This window comes from Schistocerca piceifrons, chromosome 1, assembly GCF_021461385.2.
Source record: "Schistocerca piceifrons isolate TAMUIC-IGC-003096 chromosome 1, iqSchPice1.1, whole genome shotgun sequence".
Taxonomy (NCBI): Eukaryota; Metazoa; Arthropoda; class Insecta; order Orthoptera; family Acrididae; genus Schistocerca; species Schistocerca piceifrons.
Window position 1 is genome coordinate 6,217,472 of NC_060138.1, and position 16,053 is coordinate 6,233,524.

Consider the following 16,053-nt stretch of genomic DNA (forward strand, 5'->3'; position numbering starts at 1 on the left):
TGGTTCACTTCAGGTGTACGGTATCCCTTGGGCCTACTTATTGACGATGAAACACAGATATTGCATCGGAAATAAATACAAAATGCACATTGCCGACTTAAGTACAAGAAACTGATTCTTCTTACTGACTGCTTTGAACCATTCCTTTGACACTAGTTATAGATTCCGATGCTTCACTTCAGGTTTACTGTATCCATCTGACCTTCTTAATGACGATGAAACACGGAAATTGCATCGGAATTAAATAGAAAAGGCACAATGCCGACTTAAGTACAAGAAGACTGACCCTTCTTACTGTCTATGATTTGAACCATTCCTGTGACATAAGTTATAGATTCCGATGCTTCACTTCAGGTTTACTGTATCCCTTGGACCTTCTTATTGACGATGAAACACAGAAATTGCATCGGAAATAAATAGAAAATGCCCAATGCCGACTTAGGTACAAGAAGACTGACTCGTCTTACTGACGATGTTTTGAACCATTCCTGTGACACTAGTTAGAGCTTCCGATGCTTCACTTCAGGTTTACTGTATCCCTCTGACATTCTTATTGACAATGAAACACAGAAATTGCATCGGAATATAATACAAAAGGCACAATGCCGATTTAAGTACAAGAAGACTGACTCTCCTTACTGTGTATGTTTTGAACCATTCCTGTGACACTAGATATAGATCTCGATGCTTCACTTCAGGTTTACTGTATCCCTTGGACCATCTTGTTGACGATGAAACACAGAAATTGCATCGGAATTAAATAGAAAACGCATAATGCCGACTTAAGTACAAGAAGACTGACTCTTCTTACTGTCTATGTTTTGAACCATTCCTGTGACGTAAGTTACAGATTCCGATGCTTCACTTCAGGTTTATTGTATCCCTCTGACCTTCTTATTGACGATGAAACACAGAAATTGTATCGGAATTAAATAGAAAAGGCACAATGCCGACTTAAGTGCACGAAGACTGACTCTTCTTACTGACAATGCTTTGAACCATTCCTGTCACGCAAGTTACAGATTCCGATGCTTCACTTCAGGTTTACTGTATCCCTTGGACCTTCTTATTGACGATGAAACACAGATATTGCATCGGAATTAAATACAAAAGGCACATTGCCGACTTAAGTACAAGAAGACAGTCTCTTCTTACTGACTATGATTTGAACCATTCCTGTGACACTAGTTAGAGATCCCGATGCTTCACTTCAGGTTTACTGTATCCCTCTGACCTTCTTATTGACGATGAAACACAGTAATTGCATCGGAATTAAATTGAAAACGGCACAATCCGACTTAAGTACAAGAAGACTGACCCTTTTTACTGTCTATGTTTTGAACCATGCCTATGACACTAGTTATAGATTCCGATGCTTCACTTCAGGTTTACTGTATCCCTTGGACCTTCTTATTGACGATGAAATACAGAAATTGCATCGGAATTAAATACAAAAGCCAAAATGCCGACTTAAGTACAAGAGGACTGACTCTTCTTACTGACAATGCTTTGAACCATTCCTGTGACGCAAGTTACAGATTCCGATGCTTCACTTCAGGTTTACTGTATCCCTTGGACCTTCTTGTTGACGATGAAACACAGATATTGCATCGGAATTAAATACAAAAGGCACATTGCCGACTTAAGTACAAGAAGACAGTCTCTTCTTACTGACTATGTTTTGAACCATTCCTGTGACACTAGTTAGAGATTCCGATGCTTCACTTCAGGTTTACTGTATCCCTCTGACCTTCTTATTGACGATGAAACACAGTAATTGCATCGGAATTAAATTGAAAACGGCACAATCCGACTTAAGTACAAGAAGACTGACCCTTTTTACTGTCTAAGTTTTGAACCATGCCTATGACACTAGTTATAGATTCCGATGCTTCACTTCAGGTTTACTGTATCCCTTGGACCCTCTTATTGACGATGAAACACAGAAATTGCATCGGAATTAAATAGACAAGGCCCAATGCCGACTTAGGTACAAGATGACTGACTCTTCTTACTGACAATGTTTTGAACCATTCCTGCGACGCTATTTACAGATTCCGATGCTTCACTTCAGGTTTACTGTATCCCTTGGACCTTCTTATTGACGATGAAACACAGATATTGCATCGGAATTAAATACAAAATTCACAATGCCGACTTAAGTACAAGAAGTCTGACTCTTCTTACTGACGATGTTTTGAACCATTCCTGTAACACTAGTTAGAGCTTCCGATGCTTCACTTCAACATTACTGTATCCTTCTGACCTTCTTATTGACGATGAAACACAGTAATTGCATCGGAATTAAATTGAAAAGGGCATAGTGCCGACTTAAGTACAAGAAGTCCGCGACTTCTTACTGTCTATGTTTTCAACCATTCCTGTGACACTAGTTATAGATTCCAATGTCTTCACTTCAGGTTTTACCGTATCCCTTGGACCTTCTTATTGACGATGAAACACAGAAATTGCATCGGAAATAAATACAAGAGGCACAATGCCGACTTAACTACAAGAAGACTGACTCTTCTTAATGACTATGTTTTGAACCATTCCTGTGACACTAGTTATTGATTCCGATGCTTCACTTCAGGTATACTGTATCCCTCTGATCTTCTTATTGACGATGAAACACAGAAATTGCATCGGAATTAAATACAAAATGCACAATGCCGACTTAAGTACATGTAGACTAACTCTTCCTACTGTCTATGTTTGAAACATTCCTGTGACACTAGTTATAGATTCCGATGCTTCATTTCAGGTTTACTGTATCCCTTGGACCTTCTTATTGACGATGAAACACAGAAATTGCATCGGAATTAAATACAAAATGCACAATCCCGACATAAGTACAAGAAGACTGACACTTCCTACTATCTATGTTTTGAACCATTCCTGTGACACTAGTTAAAGATTCCGATGCTACACTTCAGGTTTACTGTATCCCTCTGACCTTCTTATTGACGAGGAAACACAGAAATTGCAACGGAATTAAGTACAAAAGGCACAATCCCGACATAAGTACAAGAAGACTGACACTTCCTACTATCTATGTTTTGAACCATTCCTGTGACACTAGTTAAAGATTCCGATGCTACACTTCAGGTTTACTGTATCCCTCTGACCTTCTAATTGACGATGAAACACAGAAATTGCATCGGAATTTAATACAAAAGGCACAATGCCGACTTAAGTACAAGAAGACTGACTATTCTTATTGACTGTTTTCAACCATTCCTGTGACACTAGTTATAGATTCCGATGCTTCACTTCAGGTTTACTGTATCCTTTGACCTTCTTATTGACGATGAAGCACAGAAATTGCATCGGAATTAAATAAAAATGGCACAATGCCGACTTAAGTACAAGAAGACTGACTCTCCTTACTGTCTATGTTTTGAACCATTCCTGTGACACTAGATATAGATTCCGATGCTTCACTTCAGGTTTAATGTATCCCTTGGACCTTCTTGTTGACGATGAAACACAGAAATTGCATCGGAATATAATAGAAAACGCATAATGCCGACTTAAGCACAAGAAGACTGACTCTTCTTACTGTCTATGTTTGAACCATTCCTGTGACGGAAGTTACAGATTCTTATGCTTCACTTCAGGTTTATTGTATCCCTCTGACCTTCTTATTGACGATGAAGCACAGAAATTGTATCGGAATTAAATAGAAAAGGCACAATGCCGACTTAAGTACAAGAAGACTGACTCTTCCTACTGTCTATATTTTGAACCATTCCTGAGACACTAGTTATAGATTCCAATGCTTCACTTCAGGTTTACTGTATCCCTTGGAAGTTCTTATTGACGATCAAACACTGAAATTGCATCGCAATAAAATTGAAAAAGCACAATGCCGACTTAAGTACAAGAAGACTGACTCTTCTTACTGACTATGATTTGAACCGTTCCTGTGACACTAGTTATAGATTCCGATGCTTCACTTCAGGTTTACTGTATCACTCTGACCTTCTTATTGACGATGAAACACAGAAATTGCATTTGAATTAAATAGAAAAGGCACAATGCCGACTTAAGTACAAGAAGACTGACTCTTCTTTCTGACTAAGTTTTGAACCATTCCTGTTACACTAGTTATAGATTCCGATGTTTCACGTCAGGTTTTCTGTATCCCTCTGACCTTCTTATTGACGATGAAACACAGAAATTGCATCGGAATTAAATAGAAAAGGCACAATGCCGACTTAAGTACAAGAAGACTGACTATTCATACTGACTGTTTTGAACCATTCCTGTGGCACTTGTTATAGATTCCGATGCTTCACTTCAGGTTTACTGTATCCCTCTGACCTTCTTATTGACGATGAAACACAGAAATTGCATCGGAATTAAATACAAAAGGCACAATGCCGACTTAAGTGCAAGAAGACTTACTCTTCTTTCTGACTAGGTTTGGAAGCATTCCTGTGACACTAGTTATAGATTCCGATGCTTCACTTCAGGTTTATTGTATCCCTCTGACCTTCTTATTGACGATGAAACACAGAAATTGCATCGGAATTAAATAGAAAAGGCACAATGGCGACTTAAGTACAAGAAGACTGATTCTTCTTACTGAATATGTTTTGAACCATTCCTGTGACACTAGTTATAGATTCCGATGCTTCACTTCAGGTTTACTGTATCCCTCTGAATTTCTTACTGAAGATGAAACACAGAAATTGCATCGGAATTAAATGGAAAATACACAATGCCGACTTATGTACAAGAAGACTGATTTTTCTTACTGTCTATGATTTGAACCATTCCTGTGACGCTAGTTACAGATTCCGATGCTTCACTTCAGGTTTACTGTATTCCTCTGAAGATCTTATTGACGATGAAACACAGAAATTGCATCGGAATCAAATAGAATAGGCACAATGCCGACTTAAGTACAAGAAGACTGACTCTTCCTACTGTCTATGCTTTGAACCATTCCTGTGACACTAGTTATAGATTCCGATGCTTCACTTCAGGTTTAATGTATCCCTCTGACCTTCTTATTGACGATGAAACACAGAAATTGCATCGGAATTAAATACAAAAGGCACAATGCTGACTTAAGTGCAAGAAGACTGACTCTTCTTACTGTCTATGTTTTGAACCATTCCTGTGACACTAGTTATAGATTGCGATGCTTCACTTCAGGTTTACTGCATCCCTCTGACCTTCTTATTGACGATGAAACACAGAAATTGCATCGGAATTAAATACAAAAGGCACAATGCCGACTTAAGTACAAGAAGACTGACTCTTCTTACTGACCATGTTTTGAACCATTCCTGTGACACTAGTTATAGATTCCGATGATTCACTTCAGGATTACTGTATCCCTTGGACCTTCTTATTGACGATGAAACACAGAAATTGCATCGGAATCAAATACAAAAGGCACAATGCCGACTTAAGTACAAGAAGACTGACTCTTCTTACTGACTATGTTTTGACCCATTCCTGTGACACTAGTTATAGATTCCGATGCTTCACTTCAGGTTTACTGTATACCTTGGACCTTCTTATTGACGATGAAACACAGATATTGCATCGGAATTAAATACAAAAGGCACATTGCCGACTTAAGTACAAGAAGACAGTCTCTTCATACTGACTATGTGTTGAACCCTTCCTGTGACACTAGTTAGAGATTCCGATGCTTCACTTTAGGTTTACTGTATCCCTCTGACCTTCGTATTGACGATGAAACACAGTAATTGCATCGGAATTAAATTGAAAAGGGCACAATGCCGACTTAAGTACAAGAAGACTGACTCTTCGTACTGTCTATGTTTTGAACCATGCCTATGACACTAGTTATAGATTCCGATGCTTCACTTCAGGTTTACTGTATCCCTTGGAACTTCTTATTGACGATGAATCACAGAAATTGCATCGGAATTAAATACAAAAGCCAAAATGCCAACTTAAGTACAAGAGGACTGACTCTTCTTACTGACTATGGTTTGAACCATTCCTGTGCCACTAGTTATAGATTTCGATGCTTCACTTCAGGTGTACTGTATCCCTCTGACCTTCTTATTGACGATGAAACACAGAAAGTGCATTGGAATTAAATAGAAAAGGCACAATGCCGACTTGAGTACAAGAAAAATGACTCTTCCTACTGTCTATGTTTTGAACCATTTCTGTAACACTAGTTATAGATTCCGATGCCTCACTTCTGGTTTACTGTATCCCTTGGACTCTCTTATTGACGATGAAACACAGAAATTGCATCGGAATTAAATAGAAAAGGCACAATGCCGACTTAAGTACAAGAAGACTGACTATTCATACTGACTGTTTTGAACCATTCCTGTGGCACTTGTTATAGATTCCGATGCTTCACTTCAGGTTTACTGTATCCCTCTGACCTTCTTATTGACGATGAAACACAGAAATTGCATCGGAATTAAATACAAAAGGCACAATGCCGACTTAAGTGCAAGAAGACTTACTCTTCTTTCTGACTATGTTTGGAAGCATTCCTGTGACACTAGTTATAGATTCCGATGCTTCACTTCAGGTTTATTGTATCCCTCTGACCTTCTTATTGACGATGAAACACAGAAATTGCATCGGAATTAAATAGAAAAGGCACAATGGCGACTTAAGTACAAGAAGACTGATTCTTCTTACTGAATATGTTTTGAACCATTCCTGTGACACTAGTTATAGATTCCGATGCTTCACTTCAGGTTTACTGTATCCCTCTGAATTTCTTACTGAAGATGAAACACAGAAATTGCTTCGGAATTAAATGGAAAATACACAATGCCGACTTATGTACAAGAAGACTGATTTTTCTTACTGTCTATGATTTGAACCATTCCTGTGACGCTAGTGACAGATTCCGATGCTTCACTTCAGGTTTACTGTATTCCTCTGAAGATCTTATTGACGATGAAACACAGAAATTGCATCGGAATCAAATAGAATAGGCACAATGCCGACTTAAGTACAAGAAGACTGACTCTTCCTACTGTCTATGCTTTGAACCATTCCTGTGACACTAGTTATAGATTCCGATGCTTCACTTCAGGTTTAATGTATCCCTCTGACCTTCTTATTGACGATGAAACACAGAAATTGCATCGGAATTAAATACAAAAGGCACAATGCTGACTTAAGTGCAAGAAGACTGACTCTTCTTACTGTCTATGTTTTGAACCATTCCTGTGACACTAGTTATAGATTGCGATGCTTCACTTCAGGTTTACTGCATCCCTCTGACCTTCTTATTGACGATGAAACACAGAAATTGCATCGGAATTAAATACAAAAGGCACAATGCCGACTTAAGTACAAGAAGACTGACTCTTCTTACTGACCATGTTTTGAACCATTCCTGTGACACTAGTTATAGATTCCGATGATTCACTTCAGGATTACTGTATCCCTTGGACCTTCTTATTGACGATGAAACACAGAAATTGCATCGGAATCAAATACAAAAGGCACAATGCCGACTTAAGTACAAGAAGACTGACTCTTCTTACTGACTATGTTTTGACCCATTCCTGTGACACTAGTTATAGATTCCGATGCTTCACTTCAGGTTTACTGTATACCTTGGACCTTCTTATTGACGATGAAACACAGATATTGCATCGGAATTAAATACAAAAGGCACATTGCCGACTTAAGTACAAGAAGACAGTCTCTTCATACTGACTATGTGTTGAACCCTTCCTGTGACACTAGTTAGAGATTCCGATGCTTCACTTTAGGTTTACTGTATCCCTCTGACCTTCGTATTGACGATGAAACACAGTAATTGCATCGGAATTAAATTGAAAAGGGCACAATGCCGACTTAAGTACAAGAAGACTGACTCTTCGTACTGTCTATGTTTTGAACCATGCCTATGACACTAGTTATAGATTCCGATGCTTCACTTCAGGTTTACTGTATCCCTTGGACCTTCGTATTGACGATGAAACACAGATATTGCGTCGGAATTAAATTCAAAAGTCACAATGCCGACTTAAGTACAAGAAGTCTGACTCTTCTTACTGACGATGTTTTGAACCATTCCTGTTACACTAGTTAGAGCTTCCGATGCTTCACTTCAGCATTACTGTATCCCTCTGACCTTCTTATTGACGATGAAACACAGTAATTGCATCGGAATTAAATTGAAAAGGGCATAATGCCGACTTAAGTACAAGAAGTCCGACACTTCTTACTGTCTATGTTTTCAACCATTCCTGTGACACTAGTTATAGATTCCAATGCTTCACTTCAGGTTTACCGTATCCCTTGGACCTTCTTATTGACGATGAAACACAGAAATTGCATCGGAAATAAAAACAAGAGGCACAATGCCGACTTAACTACAAGAAGACTGACTCTTCTTACTGACTATGTTTTGAACCATTCCTGTGACACTAGTTATAGATTCCGATGCTTCACTTCAGGTATACTGTATCCCTCTGACCTTCTTATTGACGATGAAACACAGAGATTGCATCGGAATTAAATACAAAATGCACAATGCCGACTTAAGTACATGTAGACTAACTCATCCTACTGTCTATGTTTTGAAACATTCCTGTGACACTAGTTATAGATTCCGATGCTTCATTTCAGGTTTACTGTATCCCTTGGTCCTTCTTATTGGCGATGAAACACAGAAATTGCATCGGAATTAAATACAATAGGCACAATGCCGACTTAAGTACAAGAAGACTGACCTTTCTTACTGTCTATGCTTAGAACCATTCCTGTGACACTAGTTATAGATTCCGATGCGTCACTTTAGGTTTACTGTATCCCTTGGACCTTCTTATTGACGAGGAAACACAGAAATTGCATCGGAATTAAGTACAAAAGGCACAATCCCGACTTAAGTACAAGAAGACTGACACTTCCTAATATCTATGTTTTGAACCATTCCTGTGACACTAGTTAAAGATTCCGATGCTACACTTCAGGTTTACTGTATCCCTCTGACCTTCTTATTGACGATGAAACACAGAAATTGCATCGGAATTTAATACAAAAGGCACAATGCCGACTTAAGTACAAGAAGACTGACTATTCTTACTGACTGTTTTCAACCATTCCTGTGACACTAGTTATAGATTCCGATGCTTCACTTCAGGTTTACTGTATCCCTCTGACCTTCTTATTGACGATGAAGCACAGAAATTGGATCGGAATTAAATAAAAATGGCACAATGACGACTTAAGTACAAGAAGACTGACTCTCCTTACTGTCTATGTTTTGAACCATTCCTGTCATACTAGATATAGATTCCGATGCTTCACTTCAGGTTTACTGTATCCCTTGGACCTTCTTGTTGAGGATGAAACACAGAAATTGCATCGGAATAAAATAGAAAACGCATAATGCCGACTTAAGCACAAGAAGACTGACTCTTCTTACTGTCTATGTTTGAACCATTCCTGTGACGGAAGTTAGAGATTCTTATGCTTCACTTCAGGTTTATTGTATCCCTCTGACCTTCTTATTGACTATGAAACACAGAAATTGTATCGGAATTAAATAGAAAAGGCACAATGCCGACTTAAGTACAAGAAGACTGACTCTTCCTACTGTCTACATTTTGAACCATTCCTGAGACACTAGTTATTGATTCCAATGCTTCACTTCAGGTTTACTGTATCCCTTGGACGTTCTTATTGACGATGAAACACTGAAATTGCATCGGAATTAAATAGAAAAAGCACAATGCCGACTTAAGTACAAGAAGACTGACTCTTCTTACTGACTATGATTTGAACCATTCCTGTGACACTAGTTATAGATTCCGATGCTTCACTTCAGGTTTACTGTATCCCTCTGACCTTCTTATTGACGATGAAACACAGAAATTGCATCGGAATTAAATACAAATGGCACAATGCCATTTAAGTACAAGAAGACTGACTCTCCTTACTGTCTATTTTTTGAATCATTCCTGTGACACTAGTTATAGATTCCGATGCATCACATCAGGTTTACTGTATCCCTTGGACCTTCTCATTGACGATGAGACACAGAAATTGCATGGGTATTAAATACAAAAGCCACAATGCCGACTTAAGTACAAGAAGACTGACCTTTCTTACTGCCTATATTTTGAACCATTCTTGTGACACTAGTTATAGATTCCGACGCTTCACTTCAGGTTTACAGTATCCCTCGATCTTCTTATTGACGATGAAACACAGATATTGCATCGGAATTAAATACAAAAATCAAAATGAAGACTTAAGTACAAGAAGACTGATTCAACTGACTGTCTATGATTTGAACCATTCCTGTGACACTAGTTATAGATTCCGATGATTCACTTCAGGTTTACTGTATCCCTTGGACCTCCGTATTGACGATGAAACACAGAAATTGCATCGGAATTAAATACAAAAGGCACAATGCCGACTTAAGTGCAAGAGGACTCACTCTTCTTTCTGACTACGTTTGGAAGCATTCCTGTGACACTAGTTATAGATTCCGATGCTTCACTTCAGGATTATTGTATCCCTCTGACCTTCTTATTGACGATGAAACACAGAAATTGCATCGGAATTAAATAGAAAAGGCACAATGCCGACTTATGTACAAGAAGACTGATTCTTCCCACTGAATATGTTTTGAACCATTCCTGTGACACTAGTTATAGATTCCGATGCTTCACTTCAGGTTTACTGTATCCCTCTGAATTTCTTACTGAAAATGAAACGCAGAAATTGCATCGGAATTAAATAGAAAAGACACAATGCCGACTTATGTACAAGAAGACTGATTCTTCTTACTGTCTATAATTTGAACCATTCCTGTGACGCTAGTTACAGATTCCGATGCTTCACTTCAGGTTTACTGTATTCCTCTGAAGATCTTATTGACGATGAAACACAAAAATTGCATCGGAATTAAATAGAATAGGCACAATGCCGACTTAAGTACAAGGAGACTGACTCTTCCTACTGTCTATGCTTTGAACCATTCCTGTGACACTAGTTATAGATTCCGATGCTTCATTCAGGTTTAATGTATCCCTCTGACCTTCTTATTGACGATGAAACACAGAAATTGCATCGGAATTAAATACAAAAGGCACAATGCCGACTTAAGTGCAAAAAGACTGACTCTTCTTACTGTCTATGTTTTGAACCATTCCTGTGACACTAGTTATAGATTCCGATGCTTCACTTCAGGTTTAATGTATCCCTCTGAACTTCTTACGGACGATGAAACGCAGAAATTGCATCGGGATTAAATAGAAAAGGCACAATGCCGACTTAAGTACAAGATGACTGACTCTTCTTACTGTCTATGGTTTGAACCATTCCTGTGACACTAGTTATAGATTCCGATGCTTTACTTCAGGTTTACTGTATCCCTTGGACCTTCTTATTGACCATGAAACACAGATATTGCATCGGAATTAAATTGAAAAGGCACAATGCCGACTTAAGTACAAGAAGACTGACTCTTCTTACTGTCTATGATTTGAAACATTCCTGTGACGCTAGTTACAGATTCCGTTGCTTCACTTTTCGTTTACTGTATCCCTCTGACCATCTTATTGACGATGAAACACAGAAATTGCATCGGAATTAAATAGAAGAGGCACAATGCCGACTTAAGCACAAGAAAACTGACTCTTCCTACTGTCTATGTTTTGAACCATTCCTGTGACACTAGTTATAAATTCCGATGCTTCGCTTCAGGTTTAATGTATCCCTCTGACCTTCTTATTGACGATGAAACACAGAAATTGCATCGAAATTAAAAACAAAAGGCACAATGCCGACTTAAGTGCAAGAAGACTGACTCTTCTTACTGTCTATGTTTTGAACCATTCCTGTGAGGCTAGTTACAGATTCCGATGTTCACTTCAGGTTTACTGCATCCCTCTGACCTTCTTATTGACGATGAAACACAGAAATTGCATCGGAATTAAATACAAAAGGCACAATGCCGACTTAAGTACATGTAGACTGACACTTCCTACTGTCTATGTTTTGAAACATTCCTGTGACCTTAGTTATAGATTCCGATGCTTCATTTCAGGTATACTGTATCTCTTGGACCTTCTTATTGACGATGAAACACAGATAGGGCATCGGAATTAAATAGAAAAGGCACAATGCCGAATTTAGTACAAGAAGACCGACTCTTCCTACTGTCTATGCTTTGAACCTTTCCTGTGACACTAGTTATAGATTCCGATGCTTCACTTCAGGTTTACTATATCCCTCTGACCTTCTTATTGACGATGAAACACAGAAAATGCATCGGAATTATATACAAATGGCACACTGCCACTTAAGTAAAAGACGACTGACTCTCCTTACTGTCAATGTTTTCAACCATTCCTGTGACACTAGTCATAGATTTCGATGCTTCACTTCAGGTTTACTGTATCCCTCTGAGCTTCTTACTGACGATGAAACGCAGAAATTGCATCATAATTAAATAGAAAAGGCACAATGCCGACTTAAGTACAAGAAGACTGACTCTTCTTACTGTCTATGGTTTGAACCATTCCTGTGACACTAGTTATAGATTCCGATGCTTTACTTCAGGTTTACTGTATCCCTTGGACCTTTTTATTGACGATGAAGCACAGAAATTGCATCGGAATTAAATAGAAAAGGCACAATGCCGACATAAGTACAAGAAGACTGACTCCTCTTACTGTCTATGATTTGAACCATTCCTGTGACGCTAGTTACAGATTCCGATGCTTCACTTCACGTTTACTGTATCCCTCTGAACATCTTATTGACGATGAAGCACAGAAATTGCATCGGAATTAAATAGAAAAGGCACAATGCCGACTTAAGTACAAGAAGACTGACTCTTCCTACTGTCTATGTTTTGAACCATTCCTGTGACTCTAGTTATAGATTCCGATGCTTCACTTCAGGTTTAATGTATCCCTCTGACCTTCTTATTGACGATGAAACACAGAAATTGCATCGGAATTAAATACAAAAGGCACAATGCCGACTTAAGTACAAGAAGACTGACTCTTCCTACTGACTATGTTTTGAACCATTCCTGTGACACTACTTATAGATTCCGATGATCCACTTCAGGATTACTGTATCCCTTGGACTTTCTTATTGACGATGAAACACAGAAATTGACTGACACTTCTTTCTGACTATGTTTTGAACCATTCCTGTGACACTAGTTATAGATTCCGATGCATCACTTCAGGTTTACAGTATCTCTCTGTCCTTCTTATTGAGAATGAAACACAGAAATAGCATCGGAATTAAATAGAAAAGGCACAATGCCGACCTAAGTATAAGAAGACTGAGTCTTCCTACTGTCTATGTTTTAAACCAATCCTGTGACACTAGTTAGAGATTCCGATGCTTGACTTCAGATTTACTGTATCCCTCTGTCCTTCTTATTGACGATGAAACACAGTAATTGCATCGGAATTAAATTGAAAAGGGCACTATGCCGACTTAAGTACAAGAAGACTGACTCTTCCTACTGTCCATGTTTTGAAACATTCCTGTGAAACTAGTTATAGATTCCGATGCTTCACTTCAGGTTTACAGTATCCCTCTGACCTTCTTATTGAAGATGAAACATAGAAATTGCATCGGAATTAAATAGAAAAGGCACAATGCCGACTTAAGTACAAGAAGACTGACTCTTCTTGCTGTCTATGTTTTGAATTATTCCTGTGACACTAGTTATAGATTCCGATGCCTCACTTCTGGTTTACCGTATCCCTCTGACTTTCTTATTGACGATGAAACACAGTAATTGCATCGGAATTAAATAGAAAAGGCACAATGCCGACTTAAGTACAAGAAGACTGACTCTTACTACTGGCTATAATTGAACTATTCTTGTGACACTAATTATAGATTCAGATGCTTCACTTCAGGTTTACTGTATCCCTCTGACCTTCTTATTGGCGATCAAACACAGATATTGCATCGGAATTAAAAAGAAAACGCACAATGCCGACTTAAGTACAAGAAGACTGACTCTTCCAAGTGAGTATGTTTTGAACCATTCCTGTGACACTAGTTATAGAATCCGATTCTTCACTTCAGGTTTACTGTATCCCTCTGACCTTATAATTGACGATGAAACACAGATATTGCATCGGAATTAAATACAAAAGGCACAATGCCGACTCAAGTACAAGAGGAATGACTCTTCTTACTGCCTATGTTTTGAACCATTCCTGTGACACTAGTTATAGATTCCGATGCCTCACTTCAGGTTTACTGTATCCCTCTGACCTTCTTATTGACGATGAAACACAGAAATTGCATCGGAATTAAATAGAAAAGGCACAATGCCGACTTAAGTACAAGAAGACTGAATCTTCTTACTCTCTATGCTTTGAACCATTCCTGTGACACTAGTTATAGATTCCGATGCTGATCTTCAGGTTTACTCTGTCCCTCTGACCTTCTTATTGACGATGAAACACAGAAATTGCATCGGAATTAAATTCAAAAGGCACAATGCGGACTCAAGTACAAGAAGACTGAGTCTTCCTACTGTCTATGTTTTGAACCATTCCTGTGACACTAGTTATAGATTCCGATGCTTCACTTCAGGTTTACTGTATGCCTCTGACCTTCGTATTGACGATGAAACACAGAAATTTCATCGGATTTAAATAGAAAAGACTCAATGCCGACTTAAGTACAAGAAGACTGACTCTTCTTGCTGTCTATGTTTTGAACCATTCCTGTGACGCTAGCTACAGATTCCGATGCTTCTCTTCAGGTTTACTGTTTCCCTTGGACCTTCTTGTTAACGAAGAATCACTGATAATGCATCGGAATTAAATACAAAAGGCACAAAGCCGACATAAGTACAAGAAGACTGACTCTTCTTACTGACTATGTTATAAACCATTCCTGTGACACTAGTTAGAAATTCCGATGCTTCACTTCAGGTTTCCGGTATCCCTATGACCTTCTTATTGACGATGAAACACAGAAATTGCATCGGAATTAAAAACAAAAGGCACAATGCCGACTTAAGTGCAAGAAGAGTGACTCTTCTTACTGTCTATGTTTTGAACCATTCCTGTGAGTCTAGTTACAGATTCCGATGCTTCACTTCAGGTTTACTGCATCCCTCTGACCTTCTTATTGACGATGAAACACAGAAATTGCATCGGAATTAAATACAAAAGGCACAATGCCGACTTAAGTACATGTAGACTGACACTTCCAACTGTCTATGTTTTTAAACATTCCTGTGTCCTTAGTTATAGATTCCGATGCTTCATTTCAGGTTTACTGTATCCCTTGGACCTTCTTATTGACGATGAAACACAGATAGGGCATCGGAATTAAATAGAAAAGCCACAATGCCGAATTGAGTACAAGAAGACCGACTCTTCCTACTCTCTATGCTTTGAACCATTCCTGTGACACTAGTTATAGATTCCGATGCTTCACTTCAGGTTTACTATATCCCTCTGACCTTCTTATTGACGATGAAACACAGAAAATGCATCGGAATTATATACAAATGGCACAATGCCACTTAAGTACAAGAAGACTGAGTCTCCTTACTGTCAATGTTTTGAACCATTCCTGTGACACTAGTTATAGATTCCGATGCATCACTTCAGGCTTACTGTATCCCTTGCACATTCCTATTGACGATGAGACACAGAATTTGCAACGGTATTAAATACAAAAGGCACAATGCCGACTTAAGTACAAGAAGACTGACCCTTGTTACTGTCTATGTTTTGAACCATTCCTGTGACACTAGTTATAAATTCCGGTGCTTCACTTCAGGTTTACTGTATCCCTCTGACCTTCTTATTGACGATGAAACACAGAAATTGCATCGGAATTAAATACAAAAATTAAAATGCCGACTTAAGTACAAGAAGACTGACTCAACTTACTGTCTATGATTTGAACCATTCCTGTGACACTAGGTATTGATTCCGATGATTCATTTCAGGTTTACCGTATTCATCGGACCTCAGTATTGACGATGAAACACAGAAATTGCATCGGAATTAAATAGAAAAGGCACAATGCCGACTTAAGTACAAGAAGACTGATTCT